Consider the following 26,388-nt stretch of genomic DNA (forward strand, 5'->3'; position numbering starts at 1 on the left):
AGTTTGAAGGACTGCATGGGGGTATCAGTAATGAAACACCCTCTAAGGAGGTTGAAATTGCAGGGGGAGGACATGGAGCTGAAGATGGCAATGGGCTGAGGGAGCAAAAGGGACGAAATAGGATCAGGCTGAAACTTCACAAGTGAGACTCTTAAATGAACTGATAACTTGACAGTCACCTCTCAGATGCCAAAACAGGAATTGTCTCTTCCCCCCCATCAAATTACATGGCCCCAGAGCAGTAAAAATATCAGAGGTTTTGTGTACAAACTATGCTGCTGAATTATAATTCTCATATTGTGGGTCAGGGTTTCTGCACTAGCCCAAGGCCATAATCCAAGAAGACTTAAGACAAAAATCATCAGATGTAAACTCCTCAGAAGCAACAAAAAGGCAGCCATGATTCAGGTTGGTCACCACATTTTAGTGAGCATAAATGTGCCTGATTACATATATATTATATATTTACAGCTGCAAATCTAGCACGGGCATAATACCTGGAGGAACCCAGAGTGGCTGTAGAACGCAGTGATACAGAATATTCAGCCAAGCCCTACACTAAATCATCAAGTTTGGAAAAGCCCTCCAAGATCATCAACTCCAACCTTTGGCAGAAAGCCCCCATGGAGAAACCACCTTGGTAGGGTTGTCTGGACAGCTCCCACATGCCAAACTCCACACCAGAGACAAGCAGAGGTACTCACAGCACAGCTACACCACATTTACCACCTGGCAGATGAGCTAAGAGCTATTTAAGCTCCAGCCAGGGTCTGTCCCAGCCCCAGCAGGTCCCCTGTGTGTGCAAACAGAGCCAGGTTCACACTGGGGGACAATGCCCTGGTGGGACAATACCCCCCAAGGTCCTGCAGTAGTGACAAAGCTGAGCTTTGTGCCCCTAATCCTTCCAGCAGGAGTCAGAGGATGGACTCAGTCACTGGAAAAGGGATGTTGAACACATCCTTCCCACACCTCCTGCCAGCTGCTTGCAGCAGGGCTGGCATGAGATCTGCAGGCAGCTGCTAACCTTGGTGGGAGGTGCAGTGCCACAGGAGCAGGTAGATGGAACAGGAAGGATCTGTCAAGGACTTCAGAGAAACAAAAAGGAAAAAAAAAAGAATTAAATAGAAAAAGGGGTTGGGGGATAATTACAAAACAAGTATTTTTAATGGTTGCTGGCAGAACCCCCAACCCTTGTATTTAAATGGCTTTTTTAATTAAAAAACAGCAGGCTATGAATGCTAATCTCTCTGAGCAGAAAGCTCCTGATGGTTTGCCTGTTTCCAAAAGACTAAATCAATCAGCAAGAAGTCTAACCCCATCTTGGGAACAGGCATTTCAGAGGGGCTTCAACTTTCAGAGACTACATGTGCTGCACTGCTGAACACACAGGGCAAGGTGTAAACTAACACCAAAACTGCAACATTCACAAAACATGTCCAATAGTGCTTTTACTTTTTTTTTTTTTTTTCCTAGATCTGATCTGTCTTTCCTTGTTACTTCAGAATGTGTTTTTTTTCTAGCTAAAAATATCAGTGGAGGCCTGCCAGGCTAAAATGTGCAGTTTGAGTCCCTAAGTGTTTGGGTAGGGAATATTCCAATTGCTCCACATTTTTGCCTATGTAAACTATTTAACTTGCAAATCAGAAAGCAATGTTGTATGACACACTTGGGTTTTTCTTGGAATCTCAGCAGACATGCAGAGAAAAAAAACATATTACCAGCAGAGAGAGTGAGAGGAGAAGAGAAAAAAAAGAGAGAGAAAGAGAGAGAGAGGGATGTCAACCATGTAGTACAAAAATAAATTGTTAGCAATTTTTTATGAACTGAGTTTTCCCAAATGTAAAGCAATTTAACAATTTTGTGCCATTGCAATTCACAGAATCTGTGGGTAGAGGGATTTTAAAGGAAAATCCAGCCATATTTTATTCTTTGTCAAGAATTATGTGTCATTTTGTTTCTTTCCCACATTTTATATTTGTATAAAGTGTGAGAGAAAGGAAGCCTCACGAAGGAAGGCCACTAGCAGGGAACACCCTAAGAAAATCTCGTGCTGTATAGCAGTGGAAGGCTTCCTAACCTGGCACTGCCATGCAGTTTGAAAAAAAAAAAAAATCATTCCAAATGCATATATATGTATATGCATTTAAGTTAAACCAGTCTGCTGGTCTCACAAAGGACAAAGACGCTCAAGAAATATTTTGTGCCAAGTTGCTACACAGGAAGAGGAGAGAAAGAGGTCCATCAGTGATGTGCACATCTTCTCTAGAATGTCTGCATCAGCAGCCATGGCTTCTGTAGGGTTCCTTCAAAGGCAGGAGAGTTTGCTCTGCACCGAGGCTGTCACTGAGACACGTGGCAGGTGAAAAGCCTCAAAGATATCAGCACTCGCTCTGTGTGACCATCCTTGATGCACCTGAATGCTCTGTACAGCTCATGCCATAACTTTGAGGCACCCTGTAAGACTCGGTGATGGAAGAACTTTTGCAGAGGTGCTACTCAAATTACTGCCTGGGTGCCCTTTCCTTAAATCAGGCTAGGCTTTCGCTGCGATCAAGGTAGGGAACAGCTCCAAGGAATTTCTCTGCAAATTCATTTTGCAGGATGCTGATTTCTCATTATGAGAGAACACAAATCCATTTGACGAGAAATGTTCTCTTTCCATTCTCATTTTGTTTCACAACCTGTGGCCTAAGCCTCAGGTGAATTTTCAAATAAGCCAGAGCTCGTCCTTGCAAAGGAGCTTCTGAAGGATACAAACACAGAGAGCACGTTGGCATCTTTTGTGTTATTGCCCAGCGCAGCAAGAGAGCACAGGAGCACCTTGACAGAAATGATGTGTGCCCCTCATTCTGTGTGCAAGAAACCAAAAATACTTTGCAGATTTCTGTGAATTGTGCCACACAGCCTTGCCAAGTTGTTCTTTCCCCGCTTTCTCAGATGAGGGAACCTGAGGGATAACTGATAGGAAAGCAGGCCTGTAGAAACTCCCAAAGTGATTTGGGAGCTAGATCAAATGAAATGTCCTGTACCTCAAGAACTAGACCACTCTGTGCTCCAAAACCAACAAATTGATGTTTCATGTAGAGATGGCTGACTTTAGACATTTTGCATTCAAGTGTCACACTGACACTTGCCATTCTTGGCACTGAGGAGCTAAATTTATCACTGTCTTCTTTAATACGCCCTAGGAAATTCGGAATTAGAGATGTCCTCCTGCCTGAGCTGCAGGAGCTCCCCGTTGTTAATCCAGCCACGGAACATCCACACCAGAATTCTCTTCCAGCTTGATTTGCTCTATCCATTGAACAGCAGTGTGTGGATCAAACCAGCCCGAGCAGCTTGCTGTCCACCTGCTTCTCAAGTGCAACCAAGCAGAAGAAAACTACTCTGACAATTTGAAAGGGGACTACAACCAATTTAGAAGGAAATGATTGCACAGAGTCCAACCCGGTGCCTTGAACGGCGTCACGGAGCAATCCTTCACCACTTAGTGTGCTGGGCCTGTCACTCTGCTGATTCCAAATGAGTTTAGGTAAACCAGTTCCACAAGCATGATTCACTTTAAAACACTTCCACTCCAGGGCATCACTCTGCATCGCTGGTACTTTTATACTTTCAAAGAGTATTTCTACCATGTTTTTTACTTCTTGAAACAGACTTATATTGATAAAATGTGGCAAATGCAGCCCCAATGATGACTAATAATCTTATTTCCTTATGGGAAACAGGAAAAGCTCTGGTATGGATGTAAGTACCAATTTGTTTATCATGTCTAGACCTATTTCTCCATCTATAATAGATCTGTGCTAGTTAGGTGAGGAGTAAACAGCACTGGGAACTATACTTAGCTGACTGATCCTTAAACCTCTGGATTTGCAGATGAGAGAGTCAAATTTTTGTTTGGTTGAACACTGTTGACCTAAACATCTTTTGCTGCCATGGAATTGCATTAAGTATTCATTGACTTTCCGACCCAAACTACAGTTGAGCATTTTCTTAGGTACTTCAGAAAGAAGCTTGGTTGTAGCATTTCATCCTGAAATCTCTAATGCCACCCACAATTAATTTCTTTGCCAAGAATCAAGTCAGTCCATGTCCCTGTGTGCTCCAGGAGACTGCAGGGACTGTCAGAGCAAACCTCACAGGACACTGCTAGAGAAACCCCAGGAAGTCAGTGGAAAGCCAAGCTGAGCTCTGTTGCTTTTGGGACAGTATAAACACCACAGTGGATAAAACAGCCACAGAACAAATTAAAAAAAACAACCAAACAAGCAAAAAACCACACAAGCAAACAAAGCATGAACATGCACTTCCAGGGAAGCCTCAGGGGGGAGGGAAACAGCCTGGTGTTGTGGGTGCTTTAGGTTAATAATGGTAAAATAACATTACCTAGAAGGAATCAGCAGGAAGGATAGAGAGATCCTTTCTTTAACAGCTATATGGCTACAAGCTGTATAGCTACAAGTTACATGGCTAGAAACTTCAAATACTCCTGCAAGGAAACATCACAGATAAAGCACGGATTATCTTCCCCTTTCCATATACCATAAATGGAATTTTGTTTGAAACTAGACCGACTGTCTTCTTCCAGGCCTTGCCATGGCTTCTTAAGGGAAAACCACAAAAAAGCTGCAGAAATTATGGCTAATAGAGGAGCTTTTTCCCCCACAGAATTTGAAAAGCAGAAGGAACTGTTAGATTGCATTGTTCAGCTTGTAACAAAGGCCCTTCCTCCCATTCAGTGGCTACACACATTTTAGCTTCTCAGTGCCTCTCATGGCATTAGGCTAATTATCGACTCATTAGGGCCACAAGTCTTACTTGTGAGGTGGTGAGTGAAGTCCAACTCCTTTATGGTCCTGCCCTACTTCCTAATAAAGTCCAGCAAGGTTGGGAACAGGAGTATCTTCAGTGTTTTCATGCGAGCATTGCTCCCACACTGAACCAAGTCACATTTATTATCTTTTAGTCTGGCTTCTGGAATTTTAATTAACAGAAGACCAGATTCACCTAACTTTTATCTGCAAATCTGACAGCTGTAATGAAGCAATTTGTACTGTACGTTTCCCCTGGTTCTGGTGTTATTCAGGCTGGGGTGAGAGGAGAGAAGAGCCAGTCTGTAGGGCAGAGACCAAGGGCTGCCAGCTGGACGGGACAAGGAGGAGCCCCAGTGCCCCCAGGAGCTCTCACAGCTGAGGGCTAACCCACTCCCATCCTTCCTCAGATTCCAGATCAGATGTTCCAGACACTGTGATGTGGGATTTGGAGCAAGGGAGTGGGAAATCAGGGGATTCAGAGTGCAGGGAGGCCGTGGCACAGAGCCAGCAGGCTGGAGCTGGGCTCTGCTGCAGGGAGTGTGGAGGGGAGCACAAGCAGAGCATCCCCTGCTTTGGGCACATCTGGCTGCCACTGCACAGCAGGCTCCTGGCAGTGAGGCTCCCACTCCATGAGCTCTGTGAAGAACAGGAGCTGTGCTCATCCTCCTCCTCCTCCTCACCCCCATGCCTCGGGGTGAGGAATCCAGCCCTGCCCTGACTCCCTGCACGGGGTCAGGCCATGAATTTGACCTCACTGGAAGCAGATGTGCTCCGTGGTGTCCCAGTCCCTCCCTGTTTAATGGGGACATGTCCCAGCAGCTCCCCTCTGGTGGCTTTTGGAAGCTCTGGCTGCAGCTGCAGAGCTCACTCTGTGCTTCACTAAGAGCAAACTGGGCTTTCAATGACATAATTACAGCCCTATATTAAAATGTTATATTTAAATGATCTCATTCTTCATCAGAAAAGGATATCCCTAGCCAAAACAAATTCTTCTATATCATTTATTGTATTTAAGATAATTTAATTCATGCTGGAAGGCAGCAAATGAATAAATTCCACAGCACTTTATTTAAATATTTTTGAACAAATCTTGAAAGATGTTTTCATTTAGCTGAAAGCAGACTAATAGCAATTTTTTCCTCTACCACAATAAAAAATATGGGTTTCTTTTTATTGCACTTGTTAAAATAAATGGCATTTTTAATAAAGACTGTCCCCATAACAACATATATGATTTGATCACATTATGAAATAAATGTCATGTGAGATTATACATTTCAAAGCAGACAGTTTATGTTCCTTTAGTTATTAAATTCAATCAGTTTTACTTTTTTTTTTTTCCTGAAGGCAGGTATGGTTTTGATTAAAATGTGACCCCAAAAGCAGAATAATTTTAGTGAGCGTGCATTTTCATTTTTTGAAGATTTATCTACTTTCCCATAGGAACTTAGAAGAAAAAAAAAATATGGCTTTCAATGTCAGAATTAAAATTTGGTTTCATTTGACTGACATTTTTATTCCCAAGAAGACCATGTTACAGCACAATGCTGAGTGGAAAACTTCAAGCTAACTAACTAGTTACTACGTTTTTAGCCTATAAAATTGTCTGATGTTACAAATGGTCCCAGTATCCATCCCTTGTACAGAAATCCAGCCCTGAGCCACAGCCTGTGCCATCAGACCAGGCTATGGGAGGAGGCTGCGTGTGACAGGGAACCACACTGCAGGGAATTTTGATTTCCCCCAGAAACTACCTGAGAACTATTAGAAATGAGCATGGGAATGCAGGGAACCATCCAGGAGTGACCCACAGGGCCATATCCACAGCTCTATACAGGCTGGCACTTCCTCCACAGGCTTTGGATTGCACTCTAACCAAGAGCAAAACCCCATCCCTGTCTCTGATTCTCTACCTCCTGCCCACCACAGCCCCCCCAGGATCCCCTGTTTGCTGAGGGACGTGATTTAGGGTAAAGTCCCTCCTCAGGAGGCCCACAAGTCAGAAGCTGGTCCAGTTCTTAGATGGAAGTTGGACACTTTAGTGGTCTGACCTTTCCTCCTGCAAAGGCTGCCCCTGGCACCTCTCTCACACGGTGCATCCTTGGTCAATACAGTGGGACACCTGGCTGGAAAACAGTATAGGAAAACCAGCCCATTTTAAGTCTGTCCAGAATGCCCATTGCCAATTTCTGGATAATTTCCCTCGTTTAGGAATGAAAAAATCAGAGCACTTTGGAAGGGAAGGCTTCATGGTGCCCTTGAGGTCTCCCTCACAACACCAAAGACACAGAATCTGGATCTGCCAGCCCCAGGTGTGGCTATCACTGCTTGCTCTTCAGGCACCCAATTTCTTTTCAGTGACTTTCTAAAGCCTTCCATCCTTTTCAGACACTTTAGCTGCACAGCAGCCTTGTTTCAACAAATGAAGCTCCCGTTAAAAATCACTGACAACACGGGTGCTGGCTTAATAAAGAAATTACTTTTAATCTAAACATCACCATCTGTCAGGCCCTGAAAAGGAAAAACAAGGAAAAAAAAAAAAAGTGCAGTGATGCACAGCCATGGAGTAGCATTTGAAAGCTCACATCCCAGCTCTCACCAAGCATGAACACTGAATATTAAACAAACACCTGAAGCTACATGTGCCACCACCTCAAACTATCACTTCATTTTCTGGTACGTGCTGTGACTTACAGGGAACGTGGCGGGCGCTGCCATCTGTGTCGCCTTTAATTATCCATGGGAGGTGCACAATGATATCCCACAGCTCCTTCAGGAGCCACGGAGCTGCCACCAGGACAGGCCACGTGTCCTGGGGCTCGTCCTGTGCCCGGGGTCAGGGCCATGTGTGGTGCCCAGGAAGGAGGGTCAGGAGCAGCCTCTCCTTTGGCAGGGGCAGCTGAGGCTCCGTGCCCAACATCTGCCCCAGGAGCTGCTGAGGGTGGCTCCTGTTAACACCCTGGGTCAGCTGCTGAAGGCAGAGCTATGGGAGGATAAAGAGGATGAAGATCAGGAGCAGATTTCTGCAATACGGTTGGGAATTCTGCTGCAGAAAAGTTTCTGATCGCTGACTCGTGTTGAGGTTGGATGAATTGGCGGGAAGCTGCCTGGGAAGTCAGTGATTGACTTCCCCATCATCCCCAACAACTCTGAGCAAAAATAATCCTGGGATTAAATGATTCCACCAGCAGCTGAGCTCTAAGGAAGCTTGGTCTGTGCTTGCTGTACCTCCCTGTGTCCCTCCAGCAATCCCAACTGCTCTGTGACACTTCCATCAAACTTCCACGTTATTGCCCAGTCCCTCCACCTGGCAGAGGAGCAGCAGTGTCTGCCCACCCCATCTCACCACCCAGGGGCAGCTGGGCAGCAGGGAAGGGGCTGGGAAACAGACAGAAATACCCTGGCAGGCACCACTGGCAACCAAAGACTGCTGTGGGTAAATCCAGAGTGAACAGTCAGATGTTTTACAGACACTTAACTGATCTCCCAATATCCTGCTAAATCTCTCAGGAAATGCTCAGTAAACCCTACTGCCTGCACGCTGGAAGTGACAGTCTTCTGCAATTAAAAATGCCTGGAAATGGCTCTCCACTCCTCTGCACAAATAATTCAGACTACAAGCAAATAAACAAAATAAAATTGCTTTCTCAGAAGCAGCTGTGGGGCATCTGGAAAAAAGATGTTCAGGAAACCCAAGCGGACCCAGACTTACTCCTTTGGCAGTTCCTGCCCCACTGTCTCCTATTTTCTGGAGTAAACTCTCCTGCCTATCCCTTGTGGAAAATTTGTACTGAACTGCTCTGAAAAGGTAAAATTGCAAGAAAAATGCACCGTTGCTTGCTGTGCTGGTGATGGTAGAAATAAAGCCAATTAAAACCAAACTCCAGAAGTCAATCAAATTTTTTGCCCTTCATCCTTTTGTTGTGAGGGAACACCGCATGTTCTCCTCAAGTTACCTCCCCAAGCAACAATCCCATTTACTTTCTGACCTCTGTAAATTAAAACAAGTTTGGAGCTCTCTTGGTTCAGAGCTGTGACTCCATTTACTTGTGAAATTGTTTATTCAAGCAATTCCCACACTGTAGCATCAAAGTTTGTTGTTAATAGTTGCAGACCACTAATCTACACGATGAATATAACAAAGCTTGTGGAAGAATCCCAAATGGACGGGCACGATAAGAGATGGGAGAAAGAGACTGGCAAAGCTCCAGGTACACGATATTTTTGTGCCTGACCTCTTTAATTACTTCAACACCAAGCTGACTGGCAGATGAGCTCCAGAGCTACTCCAGTGACTACCAAGGACTTTCATTTCTGTTAAAAAGATGAGGCTTAATTTTTATTCCACAGTACAGAGGTACCTCTATCCAGAACAATCACCACAGTGCAAAGAGGAAATTATTTTAAAACTAAAAAAAAAAAAGCACTTCACAGCACAGCAAATGCACACATATACCCTTCTGAGTGTCACTGCCAGAGAAATATCTCATTGTTAACACGAGATAAGGGGTTGTGTTGCCACCTCAAGGTCTCAGATGTAGGAAACTGAGGGTAAGGACTCTGGAATGATGTTCTGGCTCCTTGTTCCAGCCACTCATCCTAAGGGACCACCATGGGGACCACATCTGCAGCCACTGTTCCTGTGTCTGTAGAGACCAGTGGCAATGACACCTGAGTAAAAGTTTATTCCTAAATGAAGGTTCTACCATTTCAAAGGTTAAATTTTTAGTCTGTGTTGGTGGGTTGTGTTTTCCCCCTCTCTTTTTTTTTTTTTTTAAGATCTGCAACACTTCAAAACAAAAGCAGAAAACTACTTTTTTTTTTTTTTCTCATTTCATCTGGTGGCTGCATAAAATCAAATATCTTTCGGAAGCTGAAATCAGCATCAAGCTGGAGAGATTCTGACTTCTGGAACTTCTCCCTAAGTAGCTGGGATTTTGCCCTTCTTTCCTCTCCCAGCTCATCAGGAGCCTGTCTCCTTTCTCTACATCTTGCTGTAGTCTATCATTGAGAAGGTTTAAAATTCCTCAAAGGTTTTCACCAAATATCTGTAACTCCCCTCACCCTGGGATTGGAAATTGGAGAGGGAAAAAAGATTTTTCAGCTGTAGCTTGTCTCAAATCATGAAGCCAAGACAGAATCCTTCACTAGCTTTTGTGCTATATACCCTCTATTAAAATTAGCAATATCTGATTTTGGAAGCAAAAAAAAACCCAGATCACAATGTAATACTACCTTGCCCTTCACAATTGAAAAGATCTGGCAAGAGTGAATATAATTTCATTAAGTAAAATAAATTATAATTATCATGCACACTTACTGAAGAAAAACATTCAAATGACTGAACTAATGTTATTCTGTTAGATGGCAAGAAAATCACAGGAGTTTCTAAAGCAGAGCTTGCTCTCAAAATCAGTGAAAACTTCCTGGTTCAACATTACTGATTTGGGTGAGCAACTTGGGCTCGGCTGATGCTCATCATTTTTTTCACTGCAAAGTGGAATTATTACTGAATAATTCCAGGCTGAACTGGAAAAATAATTCTGTATTGCCGTCTGGGCAGCCCAGAAAGTATCGAGACCTGAGCCTGAAGCTCCGTTCTTAACCTGAGACATGGAAGAAAACTCTACTGCTAGTGAGAGATCTGCAAGATGGATTAGGAAGAATTTTGCTTTTGGTTTGATGTTCAAATTAGATTACTAATTCACAGAGTCCTTTTACTGTTTAATAGATTCAGATGAAAAGGATAGATACAAATTCTCACAGTTCTCCTGCTACTTAATACATTTAGATGAAAAGGAAAGATAGAGCATAATCAACATGTGTTAATTTATGCAGATCTTTCCCTAGCTCCATGTTTTAAAATGTCTTTTTTAGATAAAAGGCCAATAATACTCAGCATTTTTCATCTTCAAAGTGCTTTGAAAATATTAACTAGCGAATCGGCACAGCACAACCATCAGGGTCCATAAAGATTAGCATCCCTGTTTAAAGAGCAACTCCAGGCAGAAAGGTTATGGGATTTCCTCACTAACCAGAAGCCTATGCCAAGGAGAGGTGCTGGTTAGCAAATTCATCATTTGAGGAGCAGCATCAGATTACCACCCATGCTCTAAGTCATTCAGCACAGGCGATGCGTGTGCTAAATCTTGGTAACGCCGCACTACCTGAAGCTTAAAAAATGCAAAAACTGGGCATCCTGTAGAAAAAAGGTGAACGGGGTGGGAGTGTTTCAGCAGTGCAGCATTTTGTTCAGGAGCAGTGCCATGAGATAAGAGAGACTGCCACTAAGTGGGGGCTAAATGCAGCTCTCACACTGGATCCAGCATCTCACACACTGGGCTGCAGTCAGCTGCCCATACCCTGCTGCCACACCTTGCTGGGAAGGGCACCCCACACTGCCCTGAGCACGGGGCTTGGGCAGCACATTCAGCACACCCAGGTGAAGCTCTGGATGCCCTCAGCACACCTAGGTGAAGCTCTGGATGCTCTCAGTGAGTGCCTCTCAGCACACCAGCTCTGCTCCCTCCCAGCCTTCCCAAAGCACAGCAGATCAGCAGATCCAGATGTTCTGATCAGTGCCAAGGGTTGCGTGGGCAGATGCCTGTCTGTCACAGAGGGCACAAACACATTGCATGAGGAGTTTCAGCAGTTTGTTTACAAAGCAAGATCACTTTCTAGCTCTCCCTCTGGCAGGTCCTTCCTGTCGCCGTGGCTCAACCCGAGCCATGCCACTGGAAAAACTTTCACTATGAGCATTTCAAAACTTCTCCTTTCAAGTCATTTCCTCTTTGTTCATTATTTCCTGTCTATAAAGTAAAGGCACTTTCCTGAAGATCATCAGTAAGGACGCAGGGAAAGGGTTGCACAAAGATGGGTGTGCATTAGATTCACCTCAGCTGCTAAGGGCAGGCAGTGTGAGAACTGGGAATACCCCACAGAAAGGCAAAGTAACAAAGACATGCATGAGCAGGCCAATGTGAAAACCATAATGACAGAGGGAATGTAAGCCACAGCTATAGAGAAGCCTTCTTTTTGTGTCTCTTTATTTTCTTTCCTTTTTAAAAATGGACAGCACAGGGGAAAGCGAGGATCTCTAGGTGAAGAAAAGCAAAGCTAAAAACATTCCCAGGCTGTAAGTGGGTCATGTGCAGCACCAAATCATGCTGTAACATCAGCACACCAAGGGCTCTGTGAACTCTTGCAGTGCCTGGTTTATTTTAGACACAGGGTGTTGTTGTGGGTTGTTTTGGGGAGTGCCCCCAGCAGCAGCAGATCTGTAATGGCACTTTCTCCAGTCATTCATAACAAGGCTCAGTGATGCAAGGGGAAGCAGCAGCATCAGATGGGCTGCAGGCCAGGAGGTGAAATGCCACAGCAATGTTCTAGCCCTGGGCCTCTAAGACAAACATCAGAGTGAGAAAGAGGAGTTCACCAGAGTTCAGTGCTCAGCCACGCCGGCTGGGCTGCCCTTCCCCACAGCATCAAACACTGCGGTCCTGCCTCCACCTTCAAAGCCTCTCCAAACTACCAGGACACCTCTGAGAATGGTGCCAAGGCTTTGGCTGGCACTGCTGGCACCACCACTGAGGGCTGTGATCCCAGATAACCCTGTCCCTCTCTGGTGGAGGAGCTTCTCTCCTCTGCCTCTCAGGCCCTGCCTCACAAGCAGATGCAGAGGCTCTGGCAGGAGGTGTTTTCTCAGCCCCCAGCCCACCAGGACCTGGGATAAAGGATGGGGTTCCCTTCTGTCCCCACAGCCACACCTTGACGCCTCCCGTGCGCCATCTGCCCCTCGACCCTTATGACAGGAGGAAGCCAGACACCAGACCCAAGCAGTGGGGCTCTGAAGGAGTTCAGGTCTGACTCAAAGGCTGAACGTCACTATCAGCACTATCTGTAATTATAACTGTTTCCCATTACGTCTAATAACTGTTTACTCTTCTCAGCGGAAAATGCTCATCTGTTACAAAAATCCAGACCCACCACCAAACATTTAAATATTTTCTGAATACAGTGCCTGGCTTACAACACACTTTATCAAAGGTTTGGGCTTATCAAAGGTTGCATACTCCATGGGAAAAGTAATATCCGCTTTAGCTTTCAAATATTTTGGCTTTTTTTTATTAAAAATTTGTACAACAAAAGCCTTACGTTGTTGTCATATACAAAAGAGATAACAAATGGCATATACAAAGCAGATAAAAATGCAAAGAAGTGGAAACATGTCAGCTATAAATATCAAAAGGCCACACAGAGAATGAAAGGCAAAAAAGTTTTCTTGAGTAAAGCACGTTAGTAGGTTTTCCAAGCAGCACATGAGGGCACGGCCATTCCTACAGAATGTGCAGGACAGAGGTGTTACCTGAGCTGATGTCTGGGAAAAGTGACACCAGAGCCAGCACAGTGCTGAGAAAAGTCATGTTCAATCCCACAGCCAAAAACAGGGGAGCCCCTGCTCCCCACATCACACAAATCTAAGTGAAAAGTCCCACCCTGGAAGATGTGACCAGCAGCAGGGCAAAGCTGGCAGCCCCAGAGCAGCCAGAGCACAACTCCCTTGCTCCTCCACTGCAGCTGAGAGGTGCCAGCCCCAGAGAGGCAGAGCTGGGAAGATCTCCCCTCTTTGCGAGACATGTCCCAGCTTCCACAAGTCTCTTTGGGCTTTGTAAACTCTAATCTGGTGCAGAAACTTTGAATAATTCACTGATTTCGGTGCTGTAAAGTCCACACACCCATTGTCAGATGGCATTAGACAGATCAGCTTCTGACTCCTGTCATTTGCTCTTGTACACACAGAGGCAGAAACGTCTGTCCCTGACAATTTCAAACGTGCAGAAAACCAGAAATCTCCACAAATTGCAGTAACTGAAGCTTCGTGGGGATTTTTTTAGTCTTACAATAGGGGAAAGTTTTGAGCACAATGGAAGTTTGTTGGTGAAAAAAACTTTAAACCTGGGGCTAATGCTTTAATTTCTAATAATAAAAATAATACTACTTTAAAAACAAAAACAAAAAAAAAACAAAAACCAAAACCAAAAAAAAAAAAAAAAACAACCAAAAACCAAGATGAACCAAGCTGGCACCAAACAGATATTAGTTTTAACTTAGCATTTCAGGTAGGGTGGAAGAGTGATGTATATAACAGAACAGATTTCCTAATGCACAGGAAACTACATTGGGAGGAAGGAGGAATAGGATTCTAGGATTCATAGCTCTGGAAGCGACAAGGCAACAAGTTTAAGAAACCTTTGCCACAAAATTCTCTGTTTCCAGGTCACTGGTGAAAGGAAGGCAAGCTCTTTTGTGAAGGGGTTTTGTGAGCTGTGAGCACACAAGCACAGAATAAGCATCACTTTTAGATTATTTTACAGGAAGATAATTTTTCCCCTTCATTCAGACAGATTTTTTTTTTGCCTCATTTAACAGCTAAGCTGGATTTGGAGCTTGAAATTACCCTTCTTTTCTCATTAAAAAAAATCTGATGAGGCCACAAATAATCAGATTTCACCAGGCATCTATGAAAAGTATTTCCTACCTTTTGTTCATCTCTAGTCCTGTGTGTAGTACTTATGTTTTCACCCTTCAGGATCCTTTAAGAGGTAAATTACTTTTGACAACCTATGCTTCTTTTTATCAGGGCAAAGATTCATGTCTGCTGGTTTACATCACAATCATAGATGATTTGAAGGCTTATAAACATAGAAAATCAAATTATGTTTTCTGTGTTTTTTTCCCATAAACTGATATTAAACTTTCCTTCCTTTGACCTTTTGGACTGGCTTGCCCACAACACCATTTAATTTGCATTCCAGCCAAACACAACACTATCAGTGTCATGTCAGGTAGAACAAAGTCAGACAAACTCAAAAAAACAGGTGGTTTGAATTTTGAACCACTGGAAATGACATCAAGGTTAAGAAGATGACATTTTTTTAGGACAGCACTTGTGTCACAGCTGCAGTGAAAAAATCTGTTAAAGGAGCAGGGCATTGGAATCCTCTCAGCAGAACCATCTATTGAGATAGGAGGCTGATCCAAAGGGATATTTCACCAGTTTCAAACTTTCGGCTGGGAAAGTTTAAAGATGAATTTCTTTGTATTTGGCTAGAGAGTTTGCTCAGCAAGTTTGCTCAAGTTGTTAAAGCACTGAAAGGGGAAGTACACAAAAAAACGTGCTCCCCTGCAGCAATGTGAGTTTTGTGGGCAGAAGGCAGGACAATGTTGGAGAAGACTCAAACTAGAAGCATGGGCCGTTGCATTCAGAGTCCAAATATTTGGCATTTACAGAGCAATAATTGCCCTGTGAACAGGACACTATTTAGAAATTCAGAAGTGCTGTGTACAAAATGTCAGTGACAGATAAGTCAATCAGTACCACATCATGAGAAACAAAATATAGAAGCTCATGGCTTTGGGAACCAGCATTAAGGGAACATTGAAAGAAAATGGTTTTGCTTGCCACTGCTTCCCTGCAACAAAGGTGAATTCTACATGAGGTATTTGTCATCCTTAGTCACCAATGTAAAGTTCAGTTAGCGACACTGCAGCCACACAACTCCAACAACTAAAGCTTACTTGCTAGCATGAGGAGCCCATCCCATGTACATCACAGGAAGGTTTGTCTCATTTCCCAGGGCACCTGGGGGGAAACTGAGCACATGCCCACAGTGTTCACACTTGGGCCACTCCTCCCAGAACATTTCCTGCAGTCAGGCCCGCATCACTTTTGTTTGACTGATGGCTACTCCCTTGTCTTTTTCTGTCTCTCCAGAGAGTGACATTTTAATTGTGTGTGCCCTTTTTTTGGTCCGCCAGCTCCCAGTCTCAGCTAAACAGCTGGGTAGCTTTGGCTGGAGTTCAGAATTAACATAAGTTGTTTTTAACCTCTCGATGCAAAGGCCCTTCACATGGTTCCCCTGTGTGACGTCTGGACACAAGGACCTGCTAATAAAAAACACCACCACATGCAAACCACCAGCATCCTGAGACAGCTGTGCAGAGCCTTGGCCACGGCCTGGTCCTGGGTGGCATCTGGGCATTGTCACCAGCAGAATATTATTCTCACCACTTCTGAGCCAAACACACCCTAGTACAGCACCAGAAACAGCTCCAAAGGATCTGGGAGTATTTAAATACCATTCAAGTTTTTGTTTTTACCAGTTTAGCGCCCAAACCCCCTTCCAGTGCCAGACAATCAGGTTTCATGTCTGAAGGGGGACTGCACTGCAACCTGTCCACTGTCCAAGGCAGGCAGGGCTGCTGCAGGGTGAGGGGAGGCACAGGCATGAGCTTCTCTATTTAAGAGCTTGGCCATGATTATCAAACACAAGCTGCCAGTGATCAGCGGCTGCTCTGCTCTGCAGCAGCAAATCCCTACTCCAAAGTGCTCAGGCACAGCTGTGCCGGAGCTGTGTGGAATTTGCTGATGAAAGGACTTTGAGGCTAAAAGTTAGTCTACTTTTTCCAACTTTCCAGCTCTCAAACAGAGATATTACTGCTTTCTACAAACCCTTGAAACATCAGGACATCTCTGCTTCAGAGGTGAGACGAGGACTTGGGTACAGCTCTGCAAATGTTGACTTACATAACTTCCCAAGCCAGAGCATGGAATGTGGTGTGCAGTGCCTGTCTGAGGGATCCAGGTGCTGTGCCACTGGCAGAGGAGGGATTAATAAGTGCTCAGCAATGTGGGGTAGGCTGCTCCTCTTTAATTGCAGGGATGCACAAAGCATGAGTGCTTATTTGCTCGCCTGAGCAGCTCCATCAGCAAATCTGTGATCCAGGGAGCAGCAATCCAGCCTGCCCCACACTTGGAACCTGAGCTCCCTGCTTTGGCCATTAGGACACAACCTGGGAAAACTACACCCATCTGAGTCTGCATGCTTGACAGGGCCCCCAGATATTTGTGTTGACTCAGTAATTCAAGAGTTCTAATCCCATGGCTAAATATCAGCTGGCCTTCATCACTTCTCATTCGGAGAGGACAGAATGAGAAACCATCAGTTTACTTTTGGCTTCCCTACAAAACAGTGCGTTCTCCCAGGCAGCAGCCATCCATTCCATCAGTGTTAGCAGAGCACTCGCAGCAGCGAGGTCCCGGTCCAGGAGTGGGGTTGCTAAGCAATATGGAAATACAAACAATAAAGGAATAACAGCCACCTGCAAAAGATTTCACACCGAGCTGTACCTTGCCGTGAAAACCTGTGCTTCAAACTTCATCTCATTCAGATTCGAATTTGCCGAAATTGAATTTATAAAGAAGGAATGATTATTGTACAGAACATTTTGAGAGATGTAAACACTTCCTTTTCTATTACTGTGATTCACTTTGGGTTGTTCTCTACTGTTAGGCATTTAAAGCATGCAGCTCTGTGGAACACAATGGCTGGTTTCCTTATTACAGCACGCACTGGAAACTGCTTAAATATATTTTTCTGTCAACACGTATTTGTGATTCCCATATTTAAGGAGTGACTGCTACTCCGTGTACACGTGCCATCAGCATGACTGATGTCAGAACGGTGTTTGCACAACTCCACTTCGGCGAAGATTAAAAGCTGCTCCTAAGAAATCCTCTTTACAATGCCCAGCTATGCAAACAGCCCATACTAGGACATCTCACCAGAGAAACTTCCTCTCAAGGCCACCTCGCGCTGGCTGTATCCGCCCTGAGCTTGAGCAATAGGGCTGCTACTGTGCAGAGGGCAGATTCCTTCCCCGTAGGCTCGGTTTGTGACCCGTTGGAAAGGTTCCCGTTGCCTCTAATAGGAATTCAGAGGCACTCCGCAGCACGTCCCACGCCCAGGGCTGGCCAGGGCCACAGACAGCATGCACAGATCAGTGCACGCAACAAGATCCTCACTGGGGCTTCAGAATTCAATTACACCTTTGGAATGCCATCCACGGAGTTAAAAAACAAAAGATGCACCTTCTTTTTGTTGCCCTTGGACCTGGGAACCAGCACAGCTATGTGATTCTGTGTATTCCCACAAACATAGCTAATTTGGGGTTTTTCTGGTTGCAAGTGAAACAATGGAAAATGAAGGAAAAATCCCACTTTTTGACAGCAGAAAACCTGCAAAACGATTCACTCTAAACCTTGGCATCCAGCTCAGCCACAGCAGCACTCAGACTCCTCTTCTGGCCATGTGGGAACCAAAGTGAACCCCCTTCTGTGCACCTCCACAGCAAAACCCTGAAGTAGTTTGACTTCTTTTGGCTCCCAGAGAGAGGGTTTAGGTTTGCAGCCACTATAGAGCAAATACTCTCACACAAAAATCTACAGTTTGCTAACCTGCAGCAATTTAATTACAAATTTGAACATTTGTCATCAAAAGATTATCCTACCTGGGGCTAAATGCTTTTCTCAACCTTTGTACACAGCTGGTATAGTCTTACCCTGTACCCAAAACAAACAACAAAAGGTAATTTGCCCAGGTTATTTGGTGGGGTATTTTTGCTAGGCTTTTTGGTGGTTTTTTTTGTTTGTTTTTCAGGGTTTTTTTTGTTTGGTTTGGTGGGATTTTTTGGGTGGTTTTGTTTTTTTGGTTGGTTGGGTTTGTTTGGGCTTTTTTTTTGGTTGGTTGTTTTTTTTCTTTTTTAAGTTAAGAAGGTTTCAGCTGGAGTTTCCTCCCTGGCTCAGAGACAAGGAGAGTGGCTGCAGAGGATGGGCAGGTAAACCTGTGCAAATCCCAAAGTGGCAACCTCTGTGGGAAGGTGTATGGTGTTTGGGATGCTGGGGAAGTGAAGCAAGGCCAGGCGGTGCTGAGGCAGCAGTGGGAATTAGACTAATCCCAGCTCCAAGGGAGGTGCCAGGTTACACAGCCGGATGCGAAGCTTAGCGTTCGCTTTCTCAGGAATGCACTCCCTCGTAACTCGGCTGCTGAGCAGATTTCACTCCACATTATTGCTTAAGCTCACAATCACTCCGTGCTTAAAGATTAATCTGCACAATAAACACAACAACAACAATGAGAATTGGGGGCATCAGGGAGCAACATGAACATTTGGGGTGGTTTTATTTCAGGGATGTTACGCATGCAGCTCAAGAGTTGGAAAGTTCAAAATTAATCTTGTCACAGGTCCTCAAGGCAAGCAAGTACAGATGAGTGTGGCATTACCTACCATCAGCTCACCTGAGCTATTCATGTTTGATAAATACATAAAGAAAAACAATGGTGAAGCTCAGCCTGATAGTGCAACAATACCATGGGGAAGTGCAGGTACAGTACCTTAGAAATCAGATCCATCAAAATATCAAAAAATGGCTAAAATATTCAAGCATCACTATTTGATGCTACCCAGGAACCTTGAAAACACAGCTCCCATTAAATTTATCTTCCAGATGGCTTTCCAGATCCCAGCCTCAAGTTTACACCGACATTGCCCATTTTATAAAAGCCTTTGGATGGTTTTCTGATAAAGAGCATACAGTATTATTTTATAAGTTTTAGAACAGAGGACTTGGAATTGTGCCATCAGTGCTCCTTTCTGACTCAAGGTGTGATGCTGAACAAGTCACCGGCTCCCTATTTCTGAGAACTATCAGTCATTTACTGTAAGGAAAACTAATTTCTCCTGGGACAATTTGAGGCTTCATTAAATGTTTACAGACAGTTTTAGAATGGGTAAAAATCTACAGAAAAGCAAAAGCAGTTTTCATTTATGGACTGTTAAGGACAGACTCTAGAGAGCCAAACTAATGGCACCATATTGGGAGGTAGTATCAGTATGATGTAGCAACAGAGAAATATCAGATGGGAAGTAGAGATCCCTCCAGATGACTTTCAGAAGTGGAATAAGGGAGGTAAGATTAAGTTTGACAGCAAGTTCCTACAGTGATAGGAAGTCTGCTATACATTAACTCAAAGGAAGGATAACAACCTCAGCAGAGGCATTGATTGCAGCTGAATTATGAGCCCTCAGCATGACAAAGCCATGAAGATATTTCTAGAGAAAGGCATTTCTGGAAAGATAATGTCTCTGTAAAATGTACTGTTACCACCCAAGATAAAACCCAGCACAAAAGCATCACTGATGAAGGAAGATCAGGCAAGTGCAGGAGACACTGAGTAGGATAACAGCAGATGAATTGGTGAATGTATCTCCCAAGAAAAATTTTAAAGACAGGACAGCCTAGCAAAGGTAAGGTGGATATGATCTCTCATAAACTCTTCAGAGACAGGGGAGAAAAGCTGCTCAAATTCGGCAGCAACTCAAGAACAAATATAGACTGCTGCTCATGAGTAAATTCAGACTTAAAACTGGGGGCGGTTGGGTCGGGGGGAACAAAACAATCAGGTCCTGGAGAACAATGTTTTCAGTTTATCTGCCATTAGCATAGAAAAAAACATACTGGAACAGATGAACCTGTGGAACATTGGGACTTCAACAGCACAGGACCAGTAACTTTGGTCCTGTGTTACAAGTCCAGCAGCAGGTCCAGACACTTCCAGGGCTACAGAAGAGTGGAACAGATATTCTTGGAAAACTTTCCAAAATGGGCAAGAGACCCTTACATCTTCTAAATTCTTCATTTCTTCCTTCCAGACTGTAATGTTTACTTTAACTCACCCAAAATATCATCTTATTCCTCCACTAGCCCAAGCCTTCCAATTAAATGGAACTGACACATTCATACAGTTTGATGTGACCTGCAGCAAGGCAATTCAGGCTACAGCTGGAATGACTATTTCACTATTTATTCCCTCTTTCAAGAAAAACCACATATGTATCACGATGTATGAATTCCTGCGCTCCTTTTAATACATCCTTACGTGGGTTTCATTGTGGATACACGCAGCATCCATAACGCTCAAGACACCACCCCCATTTTCTACCATCATCTTTAATATAGAAAATTCATTTGTATCCTTCTACAGGCAAGATAACGCCAGATGAATTTAGGCAAACAAGATTGTCACATAGCTTCCAGCCCTGGGAGTCAGCAAGGGATTAGCAACAACAGGACTTTCTGTCCTGTGCTCAGGCTCCACTAACCAGTGCCAGGGGATTCGTGGCTCTGCAAGGATGTAGGTCATGCCAGAGGGGACACAGGCAGTCCTGCAGGAGCCTGCAGGCAATTAAAAGCAGTGATGCAGCTGAGCAGCACCACAGGCAGTGAAAAGGGACTTCCCCTGAGACTGGAAATCGCAGGCAGAATGATCTATTCATCTTCCATGTCCCTGACAAGAAGGGATGACTTGGTTATAAAGCCTTTAAAATGCAATGAGTCACTTCTCAAAAGAGGTCACTGAAATTTTGCTATGAGTCACTTCTCAAAAGAGGTCACTGGTTACTGAAATTTTGCTGAAGTATTTAATACAAAGAAAATCCTTGAATAACAAATATGAGTCCCTTTAATCATACCATACCTGATTCTTCCAATAAGTACATTTGGGGTACCTGACAGTACAAGTGGGAGATTCCCACAAGCAGAGCAGAGGCAATACTGGCCAACAAACCACCCCTCTGCTAAAAAAGCTCTACTAAAGTTCATTTCCCAGACAAGAAAAGAGTTTGTTACCCAGCAATAAAATAAAAGATCCCAAGTTTCTGTGGAACTGCCTGTATAGTCCTTGCTCAACGAAGAGAATGCTTGAGCAGTGGCTGCACACAAAGTACCATCCACCCCAAATGCATTCAGCAAACTCTGCAGCCTGAGCAGCTGAGCTGCCCTCAGCAGTGGAGCCAGCGGGACTCTGGATCTCACCACAGGCCAGGTATTGATCAGAAGCAAATCTCTCACACATAAAGGACGAAAATCCAGCAACATCTTGCACCACAAAGGTGAAATCTCTCAGGTACAGGTTCTACCTGAGCTCCCAAACAGGCAATCGGATTAGTCGGGGAAGCAAAGAGACCTCAAGAGCAACTTCTGCACCACCCATAACCCTGCAAAACATCACCAAGGCCTTGCCCAGTGTTTAATAATCAGCAGCACTGGGGTAAGGGCATCAACTGGTTTCTGCCCTTGGTATTACAACATGCACTTAAACTGCTCTGATCTAACTCCTCCCATCATTAAGCTGCTAGTTAGTTAAAACCTACCCAACCCCTCCCAAACCATGTGGGAAAGGGCCACCTTCCACCAGCCCTAGAGAGGGAGGAAGCCCAGATTAGGCAGAACTTTGCCAGTACATTTTTTTCTTGAGGTCATCAGATGAGGGTCATCATTTTAGCTAGATCAGCTCAGGGATGATGTCCTGTCCATTCTTTGGAAGCTGGACAAACCAGCATGTGAGCTTTAAATTGGCAGAGATATTAATTTCAAATCAATAGGAAGCATAAAAATATCAATAGGCATTTAGGAGTGAAACATTAATTACTTTTCAAAGGGTGCAGTACACAAATTTCCTGGTGCCTTTACAAATAGAAATAAGTCAATAACATGATTTCATAACATTTATAAATGACTACGTTAATTAACACAGACTCTTCAGAGAGATGGTGAAGAAAATTTAGAAGAACCTTGTCTACCACAATTCAAAATTCTCAAAGGAAGGAAGCAACTTCTTAGAAGAGATTAATTGATAGTTTTTTTACTTTACCTTGATAGAATATCTGTTTACATATTTAAGCTGGTTTTGACCTTCAAAATTCAGGCAAAGAACAATTTTCATTAAACCATCTCAGTGGAGAAACTTGGCAGTTCCTCATCTCATCTCTGAGGTTAAGAGAGGATATTGAGCATTTAGCAGGGATAGTCAAACAAAATGTGTGTAAGTCCTATCCAAAGCAGCCTTTAATTTATCACAGCAGACACAGCAAGGGCTGATGCACAGCAAGCTCTTCTGCCAGGTCTGATTCCTTCTTGGGACTTGGCTGGAGGCTCCAGAGTGAAGTAATTCCATAAAAGTTGAAGTCTCTTCCTAAGGATACCCTACCCACTTCTGAGAACATATCACAACAAAATGGTGATAACTCTTCCCCATCCTTTGGCAATTCAAAGGCATCTTCAACCAAGGAAACCCTGCATGTATCCTGAAGACACATTCCACAGGAGTAAAATGGCTCTGGCTTCCCTTTCTTCTGAGTTTTATTACTTCAGTGTCCTATTTTCTGTGAAAATCTGTTCACCTGCTGCCCTTCACAGCCTGGCTGAGCCCTGTCACCCACCTGCCTGGCGCAGCTGTGAGCACAGGAATAAGCAGCTGGAAAGCAGGAAGAACGTGCTCTGTCTCCTCACTGGCATGTGAGTGGTACAGAGTCAAAGAGGAAAGTGGAGCAGAGATAAACACTCATTTGAAGAACAACATTTCCAGGACAGAACTTAGTAATAGAGTAAAAAGGAAAATACACTGGGACATCAATTGGTTAAGTATCAAATTATATCAGGGATTTTTTTCTACAAAATTAAATAAGGTTGGCCCACAAAATGAAATTAGTATTGTATATCACATTTTAATACAAAGTGACGTGTCCTAAACCACCAGATTGTATCACATTAACTAAACCAAACACTCCTATAGAAAGTATTTCCATAAAACTCAAATGAGTTTGAGTAGGCATACAGGAAAAGTATTTCAAAATGAGTCAGTCATGACCTAGAAAATCTGTGGAGGAAGGAGAGTGAAGGCACTCAGTCTATTGGGGTGTTCATGAACTGCAGAAATACTGGGGGAAGACAATAAGACAGGCAAATCAAGAACTAGGATAAGAAGTTAAGCCAGAGAAACTCACAGAGAAATAAGGCACAAGTTGAGCAGCGAGGGTAGCACTAAGCACTGGAATAAACCACTCAAGGAAAAGATGGATTTCACACTTTGATGGATTCTCAAGAATGCTTGATTTTCTAAACAGCATTGCTGTGGTCCAGCCAAGGTTTCTTTTCAAGGGAGCAGCTGAGTGAAGTTTTGTGATGTTCTGCAGGGAGCCACACCAGCTCATGGAATGGCCCAGCAGCCACCACAGCCTGCACACCTTCAGGCACAGCTAAAAACAGCCTTATCAAGAACCACACTTAGATCATAGAATTGGAAATGGCTCTTTCTTCCCCAGTTCACCAGGTGGCTGTTCTCACACAGCAGCTGGGAAAAGGAAGAAATAGAGGGCAGATTAAAGCCATAGATCAGAATAAATCTGTCAAAGTACCCAACGTTTTCCAGCACTCACCTGGGCACTGCCATTAGGTGGGAAACTTCGAGGCCACTGACTCTCTGCAAAAGCAGGGGAACCTCTGAGAAATGAATGTTTTTAAGAAATACTGCTGAAAGATTTACTTATTCCTTACGTTATCACTTAAAGACCTCCACATGAGAATGAAATCTTCTTTGCTACAATCTAGGCATTGGCAGGGCAGGAGGGGAAAAAAATCCAACAAGAAAATGCTGCTGTGTGAAGTCCCTGAATGGCAAAGTCTGCCTTACGGTGACAGCAGCACTACCAGATCTCCCAAGGAAATGCTCTAGTTCTGTGTCAGTCACCCCCAGGAATAACAAGCAGGTATTTCACTTCAGAGCCCTGCTGACAATTTGCAAGGCAGGAATCATGAAACACTCCTGTCTTGTCCCTCTGAGGCAAGCACAGAGGACAGACTCCCATTTGCAGAAGGAACAGCACGGAAAAAGGAAGACCAGGAAAACAGGCAGGGCTGGAGACCATCAGGAACATTATCAAGTTGTGGATTTACATGGCACAGAGATTTACACAGAATAATAGCACATCACACCTGTACACATACAGCTGTGTATGTGCAATAGATAAAGGTCCCTGGCTGCAGAAGAAAATGCTGATTTTGCCACTTCTTAAAGGTTAAATTCTGGGAGCTTTAAGAGTGATTGGATTTTTTTAATTAATAAAACTTTTCACAGACTGAAACCTTAAATGCCAGTTAAACTGCTTGGGATTTTTTTCACTGACTTCACCTCAGTTGCATATACTAACTCCCTGTGAGAAAGGGGGAAAGGCCTACGTAACCTTTCTACCACCTCTTCTTTACCTTCCTGCACCACCAGACTAGGAATGTTCCTCCATATCAGGCTGGATGAGTGAATTTCAGTTACTCTGTAAGTTCAGGAAAGCCACAGAGTGAAGTTGCCCAAATCCACCAAATCTGGCAATAAACAACCTTTCTTGGATGAGCTGCATTAGGGGACAATACCTAAAGAGAAGCCAACCCTCAAGGGTGTCCTGCCCAATCCTAGCAAGGAGCGTGGCTCCTTGCATTGTCCTCCAAAGGAGAGATGATCCTACAACAGCACCTTCAGCCTTGTTTAACCCCAAAAGGCACACCCTTGATTGCTTATTCCTGTAAGGATCTACCGCAAAAAGAGGAACTTGGTCCTGAAAGATGAAAGTGTCCTTGCAAACGCAAAGAAACCAATGAGTCTCAAAGAATTTTAATATACAGTGCAAGAAAATAAAGCAAAATCCTGCTTTACAGAGTTTTAGTTTTTCATAAGCTGAGACTCCTAAAGAAATGAAAACACAGAACATTAACTTGGAGGCAATGCTTTGACCCATTCACCTTCCATCCTACACATGTTGAGAATTATTCTCTAAAGGTACTTCCATAAATCCTGCAGATGACTCCGTAAGGAAAGGTAAAATCATAGTTTATCTGGCTCACAAATACAGAATGCCCAAATGGACTATTTCCAAGTACGAGTGGCTTAATATCCCAACTGAAACATGGAGAAATACATCTCCCAGAACACTGATACTCAGTTAATTACAAGAAAAATGAGAAACACATGAAAGTACATTTTTAAAAAAAAACTAAACTACAATTCAGTAAGATTTAAATAAACATTTGGCTGACATTAAAGATTTGTTTGAGTATAAAGGATATGAAGCTCCCATAAAGCTTTTTCATCTGAGTCTCCTGTGGAAGGGGCTGGTACCAGTGTGATATGGCACTATCAAGGCTCACTCCCTCTGCTGCTGTCCCAGGACATCATTCACATTCAGCAGGGTGAACACCAAAGGATGTTCACAGCCAATTCTTCTAATGATCAGCCTATCCCACGAAACCTGCACCCCTCTCCACTCCAAAAGCATGAAAGCTCAGGCCAACTATAAAGGATACACAAGCACCAACACACATAATTTCTTATCTTCTATTTCACAGAACTTCTAGCAATTGTCATATTACAATAAAAGCTAAATCACCCCCAGCCTATGCCTCTCTCGAGTTGTTCAAGAAATTTCCTGTGACTCTTTAATTTCAAATCACTAAAGACCAAAACTCAGCATGACAGTAGGTAGCCTGATGCAATAAACATATATATTCATAAAGACTTCAGTTCCATTAAGGCTTTACTATCAATAAACAAGGAACATAAAGTTGATATCCTGCTAAATGTGGAGGAAACAATTTCCTTTGTAGGAAGAAGTTTTCTAGCCAGAAGGCAGCACAGGAAAAAAAAAATCCTTTAGGCTCAGCTTCTTCCTCCCCTCCCAGACTCACTTTCACCTTTGTTCTGATCCAGACATAATGCAACTTCATCTGATGCTGTAAGTGAGGTATTTTCCTCTTTAGGGTAAACAAATGACCTCACAACCACAGGACCATGATTTCACTGCACAACAAGAGGGTATCTGACGCATGGAATGAAAGTTATTGTTC

General features: G+C 43.7%; 1 protein-coding gene across 2 annotated transcripts in view; it reads right to left on the reverse strand.

The window, feature by feature from the left end:
* The window catches only part of LOC135305308 (BEN domain-containing protein 5-like), an 876,852-nt gene that overhangs the window by 287,337 nt on the left and 563,127 nt on the right, over nucleotides 1-26,388 (reverse strand). The window lies entirely within an intron of this gene.

Source organism: Passer domesticus, chromosome 7 (genome assembly GCF_036417665.1).
Source record: "Passer domesticus isolate bPasDom1 chromosome 7, bPasDom1.hap1, whole genome shotgun sequence".
NCBI classification, from domain to species: domain Eukaryota; kingdom Metazoa; phylum Chordata; class Aves; order Passeriformes; family Passeridae; genus Passer; species Passer domesticus.